Genomic DNA, 17972 nt, shown 5'->3' with positions numbered 1-17972 from the left:
CAACATACAGTTTCCTTCACCGACTCCGACCCTCTATCGGAAACAAATCTGAAATCAACTCACCGATGGGCGGGTTGGTCGTATTATGTGGTCACACTGTCCGTCGGTACGTCCATAAACAAATGGATTGTGAGTTTTTGGCGGATTCTTTCCGGGTCCATCCCCTTTTCAAATCGGAGCTTACAATTTGCCGCAGAACAATTGTCTACTGTCTCATTATATGTTCGTTTGGGATGACTATTTCACCCCCACCCTCCCAGCTCCCCTTCCCACCCCCACCCCCGGATACAATAGAAATAACATTTCCAAATAGGGGTCCTGTGTGCATTATATGCAGCATAATTTGACCTTTGCGTTATGTTAGCCCCCCCCCCCCCCGTGGAATAACGAAAACTTGCCCCCCCCCCCCCCCCCGGTGGGAATAACGAAAACTTGGCTGGCCACGCTGAATCAAGGCAATGAAGAGTGGAGTTCGAGATGTCGGCCATTCCAAGTCCATACCACCTAAAACTGCTTCACTATTAATATCAATATTATTATTTAGTTCACTTTCAGTTACCTGGTTCATGTTATAGATTTTCCCCTAGGATTTATTATGTACTGTATTTGTATCTGAGCCTAATGATCTTGACTTACATTAGCAAGTTCAATATAGACATATTGTAAAACACGATGTAGACTAGTATGATTTTATTTTTTAACATTTCGGTTTGTTATGGAAAACTTCTTCACCATCCCCTGAAATACAGAATCAAAAATACTTTCATGAATTTTGTATACATGTTGCCGAATCGGCCCTCGATATACTTCTCTTTCAACTGTAATTTTCGGGCAGAAGGGTAAAGTAAAAGCAACAATTATTATTTCACCTAGTAGTTAGACAGAAATTAAAGCTTACATGCAGACTATATAGCAAGGTGAGCTGGGGCCAGATGGGACTCCCTCTGCCGCACACTGCTCCTGACAGGTCTTTGATCTATCTTCATAGTTGACGGCCATACACACAGCTAGAATAAAATAATTGAAATGAAATGGTGTTTAACGTCCCAAAGTCTACGCGCACTCCAATGTGTACACAAGACCGGGTGTTCGTCCTATCCGAACGACTATACCTTGTCCCGGGCCCGTATCTAGACACCATTAAGCGGGGAGGGGGGGGGGGCATTACCTTTCGGTAGGGGGGGCGAACATTTTGAGGAAATTTTCGGAAAGGTCATTCTAACAGACTGTTGTAATCATCATGCTGTGTAGTTACCTATAGGCGTCTAATAAGCATTTTAAAATAAGTATTCAAACAAAAAAAAAATCGTGATTTTTTAAATTTATTTAAAACTATTTTAGATTAGTACAAAAAAAAATGGTTCATAAAGTAATGAGATACCGTGGGATTAATATGCGCATAGTCGCCTGAATTATACCCCCTCCTGCTTAAGGAAGCGTAGTTTTTTTTTTTAGATTAATATAAGGAACTGTGTATACTTTAATGATTGTTAGCAATTTCTGAGCGGGGGGGGGGGGGGCTGCCCCCCCCCCCCCCCCCCGCGCCCCCAGTACATACGGGCCCGCGCTTGTCCCCCTTGCCAGGCCCTCTTTCCTGCACCAGTGACTAGGCGAGAGGGGTGGGGGCATCCCCGGAAACTCCTGATGAACTTTCTCGGCCAGTATCGGCATCGAACACGAGATTCCCAGGTTTATGAGCCAACCATTTACTGACTGGGCCTTCGTCCCCCTCCCCCCTTAGAATAATAGTGGTATACATTATGATTGCTTACTCTTCTGAATACATTGAAACTTTATTAGTTAATCGTCACCAGGGTTAGTGTAATTGCCATTTAAGTTGTCAACCAATCTAACAATTTCGCTTTATAAATACACAGGTGGAAAGGATAAGTCCTTAAAAACACTTGGTTTCTGTTGTACCCAAAGTGCATAACTTTATATGGTCTATGTTCACATTGAATATGGATATATTGGCGTCACGTCTATCCATCCACATTTTCTTATGAACACTAGTAAGAGTGTATGTGGATTTTATTTAAATTCCAGGTATGCTATATGCTAATGAGTGAAAAAATAAAACTCACCGTATAGAAATAGTTTGATTACTAATGTCAGAGTTATCTCCCCATATCAGGTTAAAAAGAAAGAAACTTGGAATGCGGAATTACATTTCTAGTAATATTTAATATATCATTGAGCTGGGTAAATGACTCTTACATAACCGAATTCAACAATATTATGAAAGTAGTTCCGTAATGTTTCTATGTTCGTTGAAAGGGATCATTCCTCGCGTCATTTGACATAAATTTGTAACAACAACACTATTTTCAAGTAGAATTTTTGCGATTCAAAAACATACGGGCTGCGCAAGTGCAGGTCGCATAATGGCAGCCAAAATCAAATTTATTTTGTTTATGATTCCTAATAGCAAAATTATACTTCTACATGTATAAAGTTTGTCGTGTGTGGCGAGAGCCGAAAATTGATTCCCTTTGGCGTGCAAAGGGGAGGGGGTCACGATGGCTAAGTGGATAAGACGCTGGCTCACTAGTATGGTGGCCTATCGTTATCATTCAGGATTTAACAAAATTTCTTTAAAAACCTAAATAAAATGAAATGAAAATGAAAAGCAAAATCAAAATCAAAAGTAAATTAAAAGCAAAAGTTCAACCAAAAGCAAAAGTTAAATCAAAACTAAAAATTAAATCAAAAGCAAAAATAAAAATAAAAGTAAAAGTAAAACCAAAATGTAAATTAAAATCAAAACACAAATGAAAATTAATTTGAAAAGTTCAACCAAAAGCAAAAGTTAAATCAAAACTAAAATTTAAATCAAAAGCAAAAATAAAAATAAAAGTAAAACCAAAATGTAAATTAAAATCAAAACACAAATGAAAACTAAAATCATTTTTAAAAGTAATTTGAAATGTAAAACAAAAGTAAAAGGCAAAATAAAAATATTTGTCGGCCTATCGCTATCATTCAACTTTTTTTCACGCAAAAGTAAAATAAAAATATTTGGTCGGCCTATCGCTATCATTCAACGTCCTTGACCCCAATCGGTAACCGTCGGTTATTTCCGACCGCTTTCACTCGACGGATTGTTCTCCCGCGGTACAAATAAAACTGAATCAGAACAGTATTTTCTTATGGAATGCGAAAAGAATAAAGATTTGCGAACACAATATATATATATATATATATATATATATATCCAACCGTAAACATTACTGATCGAACCTTTTGTTTTAATAATCTCTTCAATCCATCAAGCATCATTGTCCCGATCAGTGTTGCAGAATTTGTGATTTATATGTCTACATATTATTAATTATATTACCCGTATCTATTTTATGCGCGCATGTTGTTGTTTTTTTTTTTTTTTTTTGTCCTGTTTTTATTTTCTATATTATGTATACTGTATGTATGGTTTGTATTGTCTGTCTGTAAATTGATGCCCGTGTATAACTTTTTCATCTTTACATATTGTACATGGCCGCCCTAAAAGGGCGTTCCGATGCAATCAAATTCTATTTTGTTCTTTTCTATTCTATATACATATTTACACATTCGTTAGTGTAATGGTAGACGTTACTGATTAAGCGTTGCACATCCCTCTACACTACCACCGCCTTTAGATGTGTGGTCCTCGAGACGTAGCTATACCCAAGGCCAGGTTTTTCGAAGAGAAGAAATGAAATGAAATGAAATGGGGTTTAACGTCCTACTGTTCTGCTTCTAAACTGGGCTAATGAAAACGGGCATACGCCATACAGTGTGCTATGAGGGAAATTTTGCCCGGACAGCGGCGCTACGGCCTACTCTTATATCGAATTCCAACTGCCAAGGGATCATTTACGTGCATGCCAATATGTACACGGGACCTCGGTTTTTCGTCGGAGAGAAGAAGCACTCCGACGCTCATATTGGGCAAACAATGTGACAAGATACCGCGTCAAGAACCGAACCCGCTAATCCAGGCAGCTGAAAGTTTGACGTCATATTCAAAATGGATGCCTCCGTGTCTTGCCACTTTGGCGAGACAAACTTCGATTTAACTGAAGAATTATCCAGGGACCCGCCCTGGTTAAGCTGGGCTTTGAGTTTGGGAGTTAACAGAGAAAACCCACGGGTTATGCAATGTGACTATAGCGATGATATCAATATCCGATTTTCTTATGGGACAATTGTTCGGATGTGACGAAAAACCAAGGTCCCGTGTTCACATTGGCATGCACGTTAAAGATCCCCAGGCAGTTGGAATTCGATATAAGAGTAGGCCGTAGTGCCGCTGTCCGGGCACAATTTCTCTTTGATCGATAATTCTTCAATTAAAGGAGCTAAATCGATAATATTTGGGACCTACAAATTGACACAAATGGGTCGCAAAGTACATGATAATGTAATATGAATGTAAATAAACTGATTTACATTCAATCGTTTCCGTTTTTACTCTAATTTCAAAGCAGTTATGTTCGGTGAAATACGCCATAAGTCTCAATCGAATGGCAATCTCTAGCGTCTGTATATTCCAGTCTAAACCGATAGTATTTATTGCACATGCTCTCCAGATAAGAATATGGGGTCTCCGTTTTACATGACTTGTGAAATATGTCTAACCCCGTTCTTCGATTCGCTTGTTACAAATTGCGCTGAAACGCATTATGGTACACGAATCGTGTACCAATCGTAAAATGTTTATTTTGTCTTAAATATTGGATATCAGAAGCCCATCTTTTCCCGATAAGATCGGGGGGGGGGGGGGTGGATGGCTGAATGGTTAGCGTGCGCGCGCTGTATCATAAAGTCTATCATTGAGGCGACTGGCGTGGTTTCGAATCCCCGGTTGTACGTGGCAAGGAATAGGGTCGCCTGTCCAACCTCGTGGGTTTTCTCCGGGGCCTCCGGTTTCCTCCCACTGCTAAAGACCCCTACGCGCAAGCGAATTATGTAAATAAAATTAAACCATATGTTAGTCCTGAAATGACCTAGTTTGTGTCGAGTGGACGTTAAACCCCATTTCTCTCTCTCGGTAAGATCACAACACCAATGTTGATTACAATTGACAAATAATTCGTGTTTTCAATGTCGAAGGTTTTGGATGATATTGAGTTAGAGACTTAGCTACTTTAAATTGAAGTTTGTCTCGCTAAAATGGCAAGACACGGAGGCATCCATTTTGAATATGACGTCAAACTTTCAGCTGCCTGGATTAGGGGGTTCGGTTCTTGACGCCGTATCTTGTCACATTGTTTGCCCAACGTGAGTGTCGGAGTGCTTCTTCTCTCCGAATAAAAACCGAGGTCCCGTGTACAGATTGGCGCGCACGTAAAAGATTCCTTGGCAGTTGGAATTCGATATAAGAGTAGGCCGTAGCGCCGCTGTCCGGGCAAAATTTCCCTCATAGCACACTGTATGGCGTATGCCCGTCTTCATTAGCCCAGTTTAGAAGCAGAACAGTAGGACGTTAAACCCCATTTCATTTCATTTCATTTCATTTCATTTCTTCTCTCCGAAAAAAAGTCATAGCGACAACCTGGCCTTGGGTATAGCTACGTCTCGAGGACCACACATCTAAAGGCGGTGGTAGTGTAGAGGGATGTGCAACGCTTAATCAGTAACTTCTACCATTACACTAACGAATGTGTAAATATGTATATAGAATAGAAAAGAACAAAATAGAATTTGATTGCATCGGAACGCCCTTTTAGGGCGGCCATATACAATATGTAAAGATGAAAAAGTTATACACGGGCATCAATTTACAGACAGACAATACAAACCATACATACAGTATATTATACATAATATAGAAAATAAAAACAGGACAAAAAAACAACATGCCCGCTTAAAATAGATACGGGTAATATAATTAATATTATGTAGACTTAAAAACAGGACAAAAAAAAAAAAAAAAAAAAAAAACAACATGCGCGCATAAAATAGATACGGGTAATATAATTAATAATATGTAGACATATAAATCACAAATTCTGCAACACTGATCGGGACAATGATGCTTGATGGATTGAAGAGATTATTAAAACAAAAGGTTCGATCAGTAATGTTTACGGTTGGATATATATATATATATTGTGTTCGCAAATCTTTATACTTTTCGCATTCCATAAGAAAATACTGTTCTGATTCAGTTTTATTTGTACCGCGGGAGAACAAACCGTCGAGTCGAACCGGTCGGAAATAGCCGACGGTTACCGATTGGGGTCAAGGACGTTGAATGATAGCGATAGGCCGACCAAATATTTTTATTTTACTTTTGCGTGAAAAAAGTTGAATGATAGCGATAGCCCCGCAAATATTTTTATTTTGCTTTTTACTTTTGTTTTACATTTCAAATTACTTTTAAAAATGATTTTAGTTTTCATTTGTGTTTTGATTTTAATTTACATTTTGGTTTTACTTTTACTTTTATTTTTATTTTTGCTTTTGATTTAATTTTTAGTTTTGATTTAACTTTTGCTTTTGGTTGAACTTTTAAAATTACTTTTAAAAATAATTTTAGTTTTCATTTGTATTTTGATTTTAATTCACATTTTGGTTTTACTTTTACTTTTATTTTTATTTTTGCTTTTGATTTAATAATTAGTTTTGATTTAACTTTTGCTTTTGGTTGAACTTTTACTTTTAATTTACTTTTGATTTTGATTTTGCTTTTCATTTTCATTTCATTTTATTTAGGTTTTTAAAGAAATTTTGTTAAATCCTGAATGATAACGATAGGCCACCATACACTAGCCTGGGATCGGGTGTTCGATCCCTGCATTGACAGAGATAGTTCATCCAGATTTTCCAGCGCGGTTCCCCCCTTATTAGTGATGCAGGACGGAGGGCCTGACAAGGGCAGCTGTCTAGTCGTTCGGATGGGACAAAAACACCGAGGTCCCGTGTACACATTGGACTGTACGTAAAAGATCCCTTGACAGTTGGAATTCGATATAAGAGTAGGCCGTAGTGCCTCTGTCCGGGAAAAGTTTCCCTCATAGCACACTGTATGGCGTATGCCCCTCTTCATTAGCCCAGTCCAGGGCAGAACAGTTGGACGTTAAACCTCATTTCATTTCATTTTGTGCAAAGGGGAATTACGGTGAAAAATAGATGGTTTGAATTTCAAAATAGCCTTAGACCAGAGGTGGGGTAGAGTGGTATTTTCATATTGCAGCTTAAAGGTCCTTGACAGACCTTCCCGACAGCAACTATTATTGAGATACAGACTGCATTGTATTAGAACAGACATAATTTGTACAACATTTTACTCTTTCTGCAAAAGATACAGACTTTTAGATTAATTCTTGTAATACATATATAATAACGTATGCCGATGTTCTATATTGTTGATAAATTAAATATTGTTAAAGTTTACGTTATAGAGTGGAGACATCATTGTTTTAAAAAAATGCCCAATGAAAGTAGAAAGTCATTTGAATAGTATGATTAGAGAAAAATGCTGTAGATGTGATCTCTTATCCCTTGATCACTTCCCTTCGTTTTCTGGGGTATTATTCTAATATACTATTCAAAAAAAGTAAGTGTTCTTAAAGTCACCTAATGAAACTGACGAAGAAACAAATGACAAAATGAAATGAAGTTCACATTCATCGATTTATTCCAAATGATCGTTAGACTAAGTAAGGCACAGACTGACCATTATAAGGGTAAAATGATACCCGGGGTCAAACAGCAAAGTTACCACAGCATCACAACCAAGTCAGTAACGGGTAAATCCTCCTCTGTTTGCCAAACAAGCATTGATCCGACGTAGCATACTCCTAATGAGACGTCTAAGGTCATTTTGGTCCAGATTGTCCCATTCCTGTTGCAACGCAGCAGCAAGTTCTTGGACATTGGCAGGACGTTGTTGACGTTGACGTAACCTCTGTCCAAGCATGTCCCAGACATGCTCGATGGGGGAGAGGTCGGGACTCAGTGCTGGCCAAGGTAATGTGGTGATGTTCTGTTGTTGGAGGTAACCTGTAACGATCCTGGCCCTGTGACATCTTGCGTTGTCATCCTGGAAGATGAAACGGCGGCCATGACGTCGTGCGAACGGCACAACATGGACTGCCAAGATGTTGTCCCGGTAGTACTGGCCTGTAACACGCCCTGCAACAACATGTAAAGCCGTTCTTCCAGCAACAGTGATGCCTCCCCACACCATAACAGAACCACCCCCAAATCGATCATATCTGATGACGTTAACGTCTTGGAAGCGCTCGTTTCGACGACGCCACACCCTTCTACGTCTGTCCAAAAAATCAACAGTGAACCTTGACTCATCTGAAAACATCACATTGCTCCAGCGTCGATTATCCCAGTGTTGTCGATTCCGAATCGTCTGGCCACTCACTCCCACACCAGTGTCTGTTTGAAGACGAGCGCTGATCTGATTTGCTGTGATGACACGATTTCTCAAGGCTAAGGTACGGATAAATCGATCCTGGGCTTGAGTTGTCGCCCTTGGTCGACCTGAGCGTGGTCTGTCCTGTACAGATTGTGTATCACGGTATCTGGACCATAGCCTGCTTATGACAGACTGAGAAACATTCATCGTCCGCGCCACAACCGCCTGTGTTGTGCCGATCTGTAGCATGCCAAGGGCACGTAACCTTTCATTTTGGGTAAGCCGACGCATATCAAAATTTGTTTTCTGGTCACTAAAACAATTAAACTGATGTTTCCACCCTGGAATTCAATGCCACAATGACTGTAACATTCAAAGTCAGAGTCGTGCAAATCTTGGGTTGGACCCCCATGATGATCCCAAGCATCACCTGCATTCCATGCGGTAGCTATTGGTGCGTTTGGGCGTCACATGTAACTGGAAATGTTTCTTCTGTTAGGTTCTATAGTGACTTTTTTCGTAGTCATTTGCATATTTTAGTATTATGCCCCCAAAATCAAATATCCCCTACTTTTTTTGAATAGTATAGTAAGTGCACGTTGACCGCACTACACACAACCAAAACCGAAAAGACAAACATGCGGACACTACATAGTTACTGCAAGCAATAAACAAGAAATAAAGAACCTTACTAAAGATCTCATAAATAATGCTCTCAATAAACTCACCAATACACAAAATCAACAGGAGAAGAAACACAAACCGATGCATTTTATTCAGATGACTTGTAACTAATAATTCTCTAACTCACTATTTTGCTTTTATGATAATATTAACACCTGGTAATATTCACACAGATAACAGGTAAAGTACAATATAATTAGCCTACATTGTTAAAGAAAAATGATGCAATTAGGAATCGTAAGTAGTGTACAATTTACACAACAGCTGGTGTAACCAACTAAAATAACTACTGTCAAAAATTTGACCCGAAACGCATAACCACTGAACACTAGAACACCCACCCATTGGGTGTAACTCTAGAATTTTAAAAGTGTTCTGAGTGCCCTATAACCATAAGAGTGTATAAACAGCCAAAATGTGTTATTAATAACCAGGAGACATCCCCAGTATCAGTTTTACACCGTATGTTATTCAAAATGTGTTGTCCTTACAGAACAACAAGTATCGTGTATTGTATCTTAAAGATACGTCATATAAGATACATAACTGGCTATTCTTGCTATAATAGTTTAAAATTAATAGTAAATAATGAATATACTGAATGGAAATGAAAGGAAATGTAGTTTAACGTCTAACTGTTCTGCTTCGACTGGGCTAATGATGAAGTGTCATTCGATGGTCTAAAAGGTTGATTATGGAAATGGAATGAAATGAAATGGGGTTCAACGTTCTATTATTCTGCTCCGAATTGGGCTAATGAAGGCGGACATATTCCATACAGTGTGCTATGAGGGAAATTTTGCCCGGACAGCGGCACTACGGGCTACTCTTATATCGAATTCCAACTGTCAAGGGATCTTTTACGTGCACGCCAATGTGTACACGGGACCTCGATTTTTCTTCCAATCCGAACGACTAGACAGCTGTCCTTGGCAGGCCCTCCGTCCTGCATCACTGACAAGGGGGAACCACGCTGGAAAATCGGGATAAACTGTCTCTTAATGTAGATGGCGTACAGAAATAAATAAACCTACATGGAATACAAGTTGAAAGATTTATTTTCTTGTTCTCTCGTCTTTATCAAACACAGTTTAAGTTCGTATATTTCCAAATTTATAGCCACTATATATATATATATATATATATATTTAAACATGTCTTTGAAGCAGTCTACGTATGATCAGGTGTATTGATGCACTATTCAGAGTGTAAATCCCATCCGAATGTAGTGTATTTATATTACATCTATGAATCCGAATAGTTGAGACACCTTAAACTTGCAATCCGAGTGACTGTAAACGGACTTATTATTTTTCACTGTGTAGGACTTGCTAGAAGGTAAATAAACAAGGAGTAGTATATTGTTCTAGATAAAATAAATATAATTTAGTAGAGCAAAACATCGGATATTCAACTCACTACGAATATTTCTTCAATCCTTCAATAAATACATGTAAATGTACACAATACGCCTTACGAAACACACTGGTCAGATACCACAGAATAAGGCAGCCGTAACTCATTAGCTCAGTCGGTGCAGAAAAGTTGGACGCTAAAACCCCATTCATTGCATTTTCCCCTGTCACGTCACGTCTTGCATGACACGTCGAATTGGAAAAATCTACATTAAAATAATTGTTCTTCCAGCCTCATTTTCACACGTTTGTTCTTCCAGTCTCTTTGGTTGTGCTTATTAGGATTTGGGCGGCACTGAATCACTCAATAGGTTTTACCAAACTTAATGAGAAGTTAAAAAAAAAATGTATAAGTAAACCTTATACTACTATCTGATTCTCACAAGGAACATGTAGCCAATTGGTTATTATGTGAGTAACTGTATTTCAGTGATAACACCATTGACCTCAGTACCTGATTATCTCGTGTTCGAAACTCGGCATGAGTCGGCCAAAACAAACTTACCCAACTAGTAATACACAATTAAATATAGTAAGATAGTCGTCGTCACCGTCCGTCCGTCCGTCCACAATTTTGACGAAATTTGGTCTGATGGTTGCAAACCGCGAGAGAATGATCAATGTCGATTTTTAGAGTTCTACATCATTTTATCCCTCATTCGGCAAACCTCAGCAGAATCCGGTACCATACATCGTAGAACTAGCCGAGGTGTTCTGAATGAGTTCCACCCCCTCCCCCCTTGTCATTCCGTAACATTTGAAGGGCATTTTTCAAACTTTGTAAGAAGATTGGGCACCACAAGATGATCGTTATAGCTTTTCAGCGTTTCAGTTTTTGAGTTACCGCCCTTGTCATTTTGGCAACGCAATTTGGTATAAAGCATACCTTGGTTATCAATCCTTTTCCGAATAACTTACAACAGATATTCTTCAAATTTCGGTTGAAGTGGCTGGGTCATGAGAGGAAAAATTCTATCGGTATTCAGTGCTTCGCGGCCAGAGATATAATTATGTTTCCAGTAAAGCTAGATGCTTATTAAAATTGGACAACATACAAGATTTACTTTCAGATAATCTGTTGTTAAGACATAGTTGCTGTGTGGGGCGTATTTCCATGTTTTGCATGGCTATCTTATTATATTAACTGGTTTTCCTAGAATTGTGTATCATTGTCGTGAGTCAGTAGCACAGACAAGTGAACAATACCTAGTGAACAAAGGGTTTTAATAAACTATTAAATAAATTATTTGGTAATTAATTATCAGTATCAACATCCGACCCACTGCGACCGTAAATAATAGCACAGTATTTGTGACAAAGGTTTTTGGAAACAATAATGATATGATCCAGCAATATAACACAGTATCGTTTTACCCAACTCTGGAATCCATTACAGAATCGAGGCTTGGCCAAGGTATTCTGTATATACTGTATATTATCCGTTGATCCATCAATATCTAGTTTTCGATGAAACAGACATAAACGTGGGCCTTACAGACGAACACTGTTATTAGAAGCCTTATCAACTGACACAGACAGACAGACAGAAAGACAGAAATGGGGTTTAACGTCCACTCGACACAACTAGGTCATTTCGGGACTAACATATGGTTTAATTTTATTTCAATAATTCGCTTGCGCATAGGGGTCTTTAGCAGTGGGAGGAAACCGGAGGACCCGGAGAAAACCCACGAGGTTGGAATCAACTGACACAATGACATAAATGTTCATGATGCTATGACACCCACATGATTAGAAAAATTATCTTATAGATTTAATCCACCCAAAGAGCGTATCAGCAACCTAGTTCCTCTTGCTTTTCTCAGCTCTTCGCGCACTCTTGTACCTTTTAGTCTTTGGTAATTAAGAAATTGTAGCCCGGAAGATTGTGTCTGAAAATATTAAGGTTTTGAATGCTGTTGCGTCGTCAATCCGCCTATTTTTCATGGCAAAAAACACAACACAATTTATTTGTGCTTAAAAAAGGAAAGGGAATACTTGTCGAAGCGCCATGCTATATGTGTATAAACCAGTGATTGTTTTCCATATAAATTGTGTTCTGTTTTTTTAATGTGCTCAATCGCTAAATGCTAATCAGGATTATTTTGAATGGGGGGAGGGGGGGGGGTATACTGGCACTTATCATCACCGATTATTTGGAGAATAGAATAACGAACTAAATCAATATGTAATATAATTCTAAAGATGGTGCCCAAACTACGTACTAACATTACCTTCTTTATGGTTCCCGGATCCTAAAATACTCACAGGATCTTTCTCAGTTCGTTTCTCACTCCCGGTTTCGTGTTCTGGACTCCATGACTTTCATTACCCCGTAGGATTTATTAAATACAGTATTTGTATCCCAGTTTGATTTATATCAGAAACTAGTGTTATAATCTGTATCTATTATTGTAATAATTTGTGAATATCCACCTTGAAAAAGTGACAATAATGACATGTTGTTAACCAGTATGATTTTATTTTTTAACAGTTTGGTCTGTAACGACTAATTTCTTCACCATTGACCCCTGAAAAACAAAACCAAAATAATTTTATGAATCACGCAGAAAAGTTGCCGAACTGATGTCGAAACTTTCCTTTCGCCTTTAAAGTTATGTTAAATATTAAAACAATTATTGGCATTTTCTGCAATGATGTAAGCCAGTATTACTTTGTGATAGCATTACAGAAATAACAACGGTCAAAGGCATTTTCACACATGTTTCCATAAGCAACGAATTCGGCGGAGATCTCACACATTTATAAAATATCCACAAAAGAGACAAAAATTTAAAACTTACAGGCAATAAATAATATAACAAATTGAATTACTGCCAGAAGGGTATCCCCTTGCTTCACAATTTTCCTTGCATGTCTGTGATTTAGGTTCTAATTCATCGGCGATACACAAAGCTAGAATATAATAGAAATTTGTTTTTGATTACTAATATTATCTCCACGTTTACGTTCGGAAGTATGAGTTCTTGAAACCAACGTTTCAATCTCCATGGGATTGGTCATTACGTTATAAGACAGAACCCTAATGTATTTCAAAATTTTCGAATGGTAAATTTCAAATGTTCTCATTTTTGTTATATTTAATATATCAATGGGCAACTGACCCTTTTACATGTGACATAACGACTTTTGCAATATTATTTTTTGAAAAAGAGAAGCTAATAATAATAAAAATTATTGATGCTCTATATTGTCGACGAACTATACAGAATAGTTTATTTCAGCTGTATCAGTTCAGTGGATATGGTGTGAAGATACTATGAATGCAAGTAGAAAGTCCTTCGAAAAGTAAATTTTATCGGGTAAAGAAAAAAAGCTGTAACATGTCAACTAATCCCTTGATCTTTTCCTTATTATCTTTTCTAGAGCTTTATTCTAAAATATCATAAATAATAGTAATAAGAGACCGTATAAACTCACCAATACACAATATCAACACGAGAAGCAACACAAACCGATGCATTTTATTCAGATGACTTGTAACAAATAATTCTCTAATCCGCTATTTTGCTTCTAAAATATTTTGAACATCTGGTAAAATGATAATAATCACATATAGATAACAAGTAAGTACGACCTGGTTACACTGTAAAAAATGACAAACAATCTGATTAAAATACAGATCTATATTTCGTTTCGTTTTTTTATACTTTCGATGATCTACAGTACACGAATATCTGACCAGTTGTTTTGGGGGATAACGTTAAAGGTCATACGAGCGGCTTTTGACCTATGGCATTAGTTATTTGATTAACCAATCAGCATTGATGTCTCCAGTGGATTACCCATAGTTCCGTGCAGCTCACACCAAAAGCATGCCGTAACAGACCGTTTAATTGGCTTGTGTAGTAAAGACACGTAAAACGAAATTTTTAACTATAAAAAACGAAAGAATGATTTGTGTTTTAATCAGATTGTAAAAAATGGGCGTTATTAAAAAAAACCCCCCAAAACAATGAGTGTAAACTATTTAAACCTTGGCTCACAACATTTTGAGAGTAACGCTCATCCGAATGTGGTGTTTTAGTTAAACCACTGAAGTTGAGTAGTTACGCTACTGACTTTGGAAACTTAAACCCCGTTCACATGATCGCAAAATTTGCACCCAGGTGTATGTTTGACCCTGTAGACGCATTTACACGCATGCAAAGTATATTTACACACATGTAAATTTACTTCTAGTGTGTAAGTCAGATCCATATGCAAATTTACTTTAGGTGTATTTTAATCCCTGTGAATGGGAATCACTATATGCAAAAAATGAAATTAAATCATGTCAGTTTTTATAATAGGTATGAGCAGTTAATGAATGAAACACAGATATGCCAAATCAAGGGGCGCTTCTTGGTTCAATTTTCCATAGTTTCAGGGGATACGCTGGATATGCATTTCTCTCCTTGCAACTATTCTTTCTTGTCCAAGGCGGGAGCAGCAAACCATTTTCTTCCTTGTGAAATATCTCAAAGCTTATGGAAACCTGAGCGTCTTCCACCCTTCCTGGCCAACCATTATTTATGTCCCTGAAAATGTATTTATGTTCGCAGACGGCTTACATGATAAATGCATTACAGCCTCTCCTGTTATTCTCCGTGCGATTCCTTACGATTATTGATAAGCACGTCAAAGTCTCCTTCGCAGTTTGGAAATCCCCATGTACCTTCATACCTCCTCAGAATAGTTTTCAGTTCATCGCCAGACCTTTCGAAATGATTGTCCACAATAGCTTCACAAACCCTGTGCATACAGACACATACAGTTGATTTTGCAACACCAAAACAAATTACCTAGTCCTGTATTTTGTTGTAGATGACTACAAAATACAATGTAGTTTCCATCTGTTTATGTACCCCCAGGGGTTCTAGGACGGTCTTATCTTTCGGAGTCAAGTCATACTGTAGATCAAGGGCATAAGGCTTCACGGTCCCTCTTTTCATTGGCATTTCAATCATGTCTTTTGGCCTTGGTAGTGCCCAAAGTTCCCTACTGCCCACAAAACCTACGACAAAGCCCAAGGCAACATACATTGATTGGAATCAACTACCAAACTGTAGTTACGAGACTGACTGAAAATGAATGAGGATAAGTCTGGTGTTCAAGAAAGAGTTGATATGAACCACTTTATGATACCAGCAATAATATAATTACAGCTAAATCAATTTTAAAGTCCAAATCTACTACGGCGAATCACATATTGACGCTAATGACGACAGACATACGCCATATAGAGAGTTATGAGGGAAATTTTTCCCGGACACCGGCGCTATGGCTTATATTGTACCGAATTCCAACTGCCAAGGGATCTTTTACGGACATTCCAATGTGTTCACGGGGCCTTCGTCCCACGCCGGAAAAACCCGATGAACTTTCTCGGGACCTCCAGGTTAACGAGACACGTTTGATCAAATCGTTCTATAATTGTTTCTATAATTCCCCACAATTGGACATACGGAATACAATATATTGTTATGTCACACAGATTGTAACTTTAGAATTTTAAATAGCAATTCACTTGGTAAATGAAAACGGTTTTGGAATAGGAAACCAGATAAGCAATCATTAAGATAACAATATTCATAAATAAGATACGAGGTCCACCCACTAAACCGCGGGATTGTGATGAGAGTAGGCCTCCTTTTCCTTTTCAGCATTGTACATGGCACCATAGAAGTATTGTTTTGACGAGATGTTAGAACCCGTTCCTTTCATGTCCTTAAAAGGCCACATTCAACCAGTGTTGCTATTGGAAACTAATCCTGTTTGTAAAATAACCACCCCATATGGTTGAACTGCATTTTCTTGCACCAGTTATAGGGATTTGTAGGGATTTATAATGTATTTATAATGTAAATGTTAAGAAAGAATGCGTCCTACCTTTCTTGTCCATCATAACCAAGAACTTTCTGCATAAAGCACATACTATGTCTAATAATTCACAAGTAGGAAATTGTATTAAGTCAGCTGGCAGCGAAACATGTTAATATAACTATGAGCTGAGGGCTACATGTATGGGTATCAACAATTTTATCTGCAACCGTGAGAAATAGTCACTCCACAACTTTTGTTGTCTTATGTCATTCGGCTAGCTAGAGATTAAAATGAAGTCTGTACTTTCTTCTTACTGTTGATGTTGTTGATTGGTAAGTTTGACTATTCAATTTTTATGCAATGTTAAAGATATGCAGGTTTCAAGTGACTCTACTTGTCCGTGTTGTAAGACAAGTTTCCCCTTCCTATTCCTACAATGTAGTTAATAATAGATATTTTGGTACTTTACCATACATTGCCCTACAGCTTGTGTGCTAGGAAGCTCGTGTACACGATCAAAACATGTCTATGGTCTACTAAAATCTTCTCATTTCCTTTCCCTGAGGAACGTACTGGGATACATGTTAGCTTCTGCTAATTGTTATCAGCTTCAAAATCCTACAAGCAGACAATGTTGTTCTTAAAATCGCAAAGAGATATTTCTCATTCTTTGCTTTGCCCTTATGGAATTCATTGCTTTACAACACTGGAACCAACTCGTTATATGCATTTAAAGATTTTCCGGTAGATACAATTTAAAGAGAGTGGTATAAACTTTAGTTTTAGTAATATTGTATATTTATTATGCTATATAAATAGAGGATTGTTATTGTTATTTAAAACACCAAACGCATGTAGCCGGCTGTATTTGTGAGCTCCGCATCGTTTATTTCTGTCTGACCATCATCCCCACTGTTCAAGAAGATATTCAAGGGCAATCACATTCTAATTTCAAATCACCGTAGCTTTATTTTGGGAGGACAGCCTTGATTATTTGAATATGTTTTGCAGATATATAACTGACCATTTATTTATCAGTGTAAGTCAAGTGCAGGACAAGGGCCCTGGACCCATTTTCATTTACTTTTATTTCATTTCATCTATGCAGGTTGATCTATGTAAATGATTTAATTTTTTTTAACAAAAACCTATAGCTTGAATAATACAGCTTAAATATCTGATTATGTTTGTAGGAGTTTGTGTTTCACCGCTGATTTTAGCAGCAGAATGTGGTGCGACATGTCTGAAATATGCCGAACTCGGCCGATTCTCATAAACTGAAATGTTGCATGGATCACTGCATAAAAGAAAATTCGTAAGTATTTATATTATCCAATGACATGTCTAGATTATGGAAGAGTATGTAAGACTTGTCAACGCTTTAGATTAACCTATTTGGCATATTGCACCTGGTAAAATACTAAAAGATGCACAGCAAAACTGCATATTAAATATTACAGATATATGTCTCTTGAATATAGATATATATGTCTTTTAAATATTATATATAGAGAATCTCCTACCAGTATTTTTTTATATCAAAAAAGACGAGTAGGAGATTTTATTTATCACCCAATCCCTTCTTACATGCACAAATAGATAAATATAATTCTTTGCTGTAGATTGCACTTTTACTGAACATTACGGCGTAGTGATACATCATTTTTTGACAGCAATTCAACCATTGC

The 17972-nt window shown here is 37.7% G+C and overlaps 2 long non-coding RNA genes across 2 annotated transcripts; both read right to left on the bottom strand.

The window, feature by feature from the left end:
• Window positions 1-677: 677 nt before the first annotated feature.
• On the bottom strand, window positions 678-9155 carry LOC126808742 (uncharacterized). Its single transcript, XR_007674736.1, has 3 exons — window positions 9088-9155; window positions 899-1007; window positions 678-738 (listed from the first exon to the last, which is right to left on the bottom strand). It is a non-coding gene; the product is annotated as an uncharacterized LOC126808742 (long non-coding RNA).
• Window positions 9156-12926: 3771 nt separating this feature from the next.
• LOC126808743 (uncharacterized) lies at window positions 12927-14002 on the bottom strand. The gene is made up of 3 exons (XR_007674737.1): window positions 13900-14002; window positions 13263-13374; window positions 12927-12989 (listed from the first exon to the last, which is right to left on the bottom strand). It is a non-coding gene; the product is annotated as an uncharacterized LOC126808743 (long non-coding RNA).
• Between the last annotated feature and the right edge of the window lie 3970 nt (window positions 14003-17972).

Source organism: Patella vulgata, chromosome 1, assembly GCF_932274485.2.
Source record: "Patella vulgata chromosome 1, xgPatVulg1.2, whole genome shotgun sequence".
Lineage (NCBI taxonomy): Eukaryota > Metazoa > Mollusca > Gastropoda > Patellidae > Patella > Patella vulgata.
Note: the sequence above shows the minus strand (reverse complement) of the source record. Positions and strands in the feature narration are given on the sequence as shown.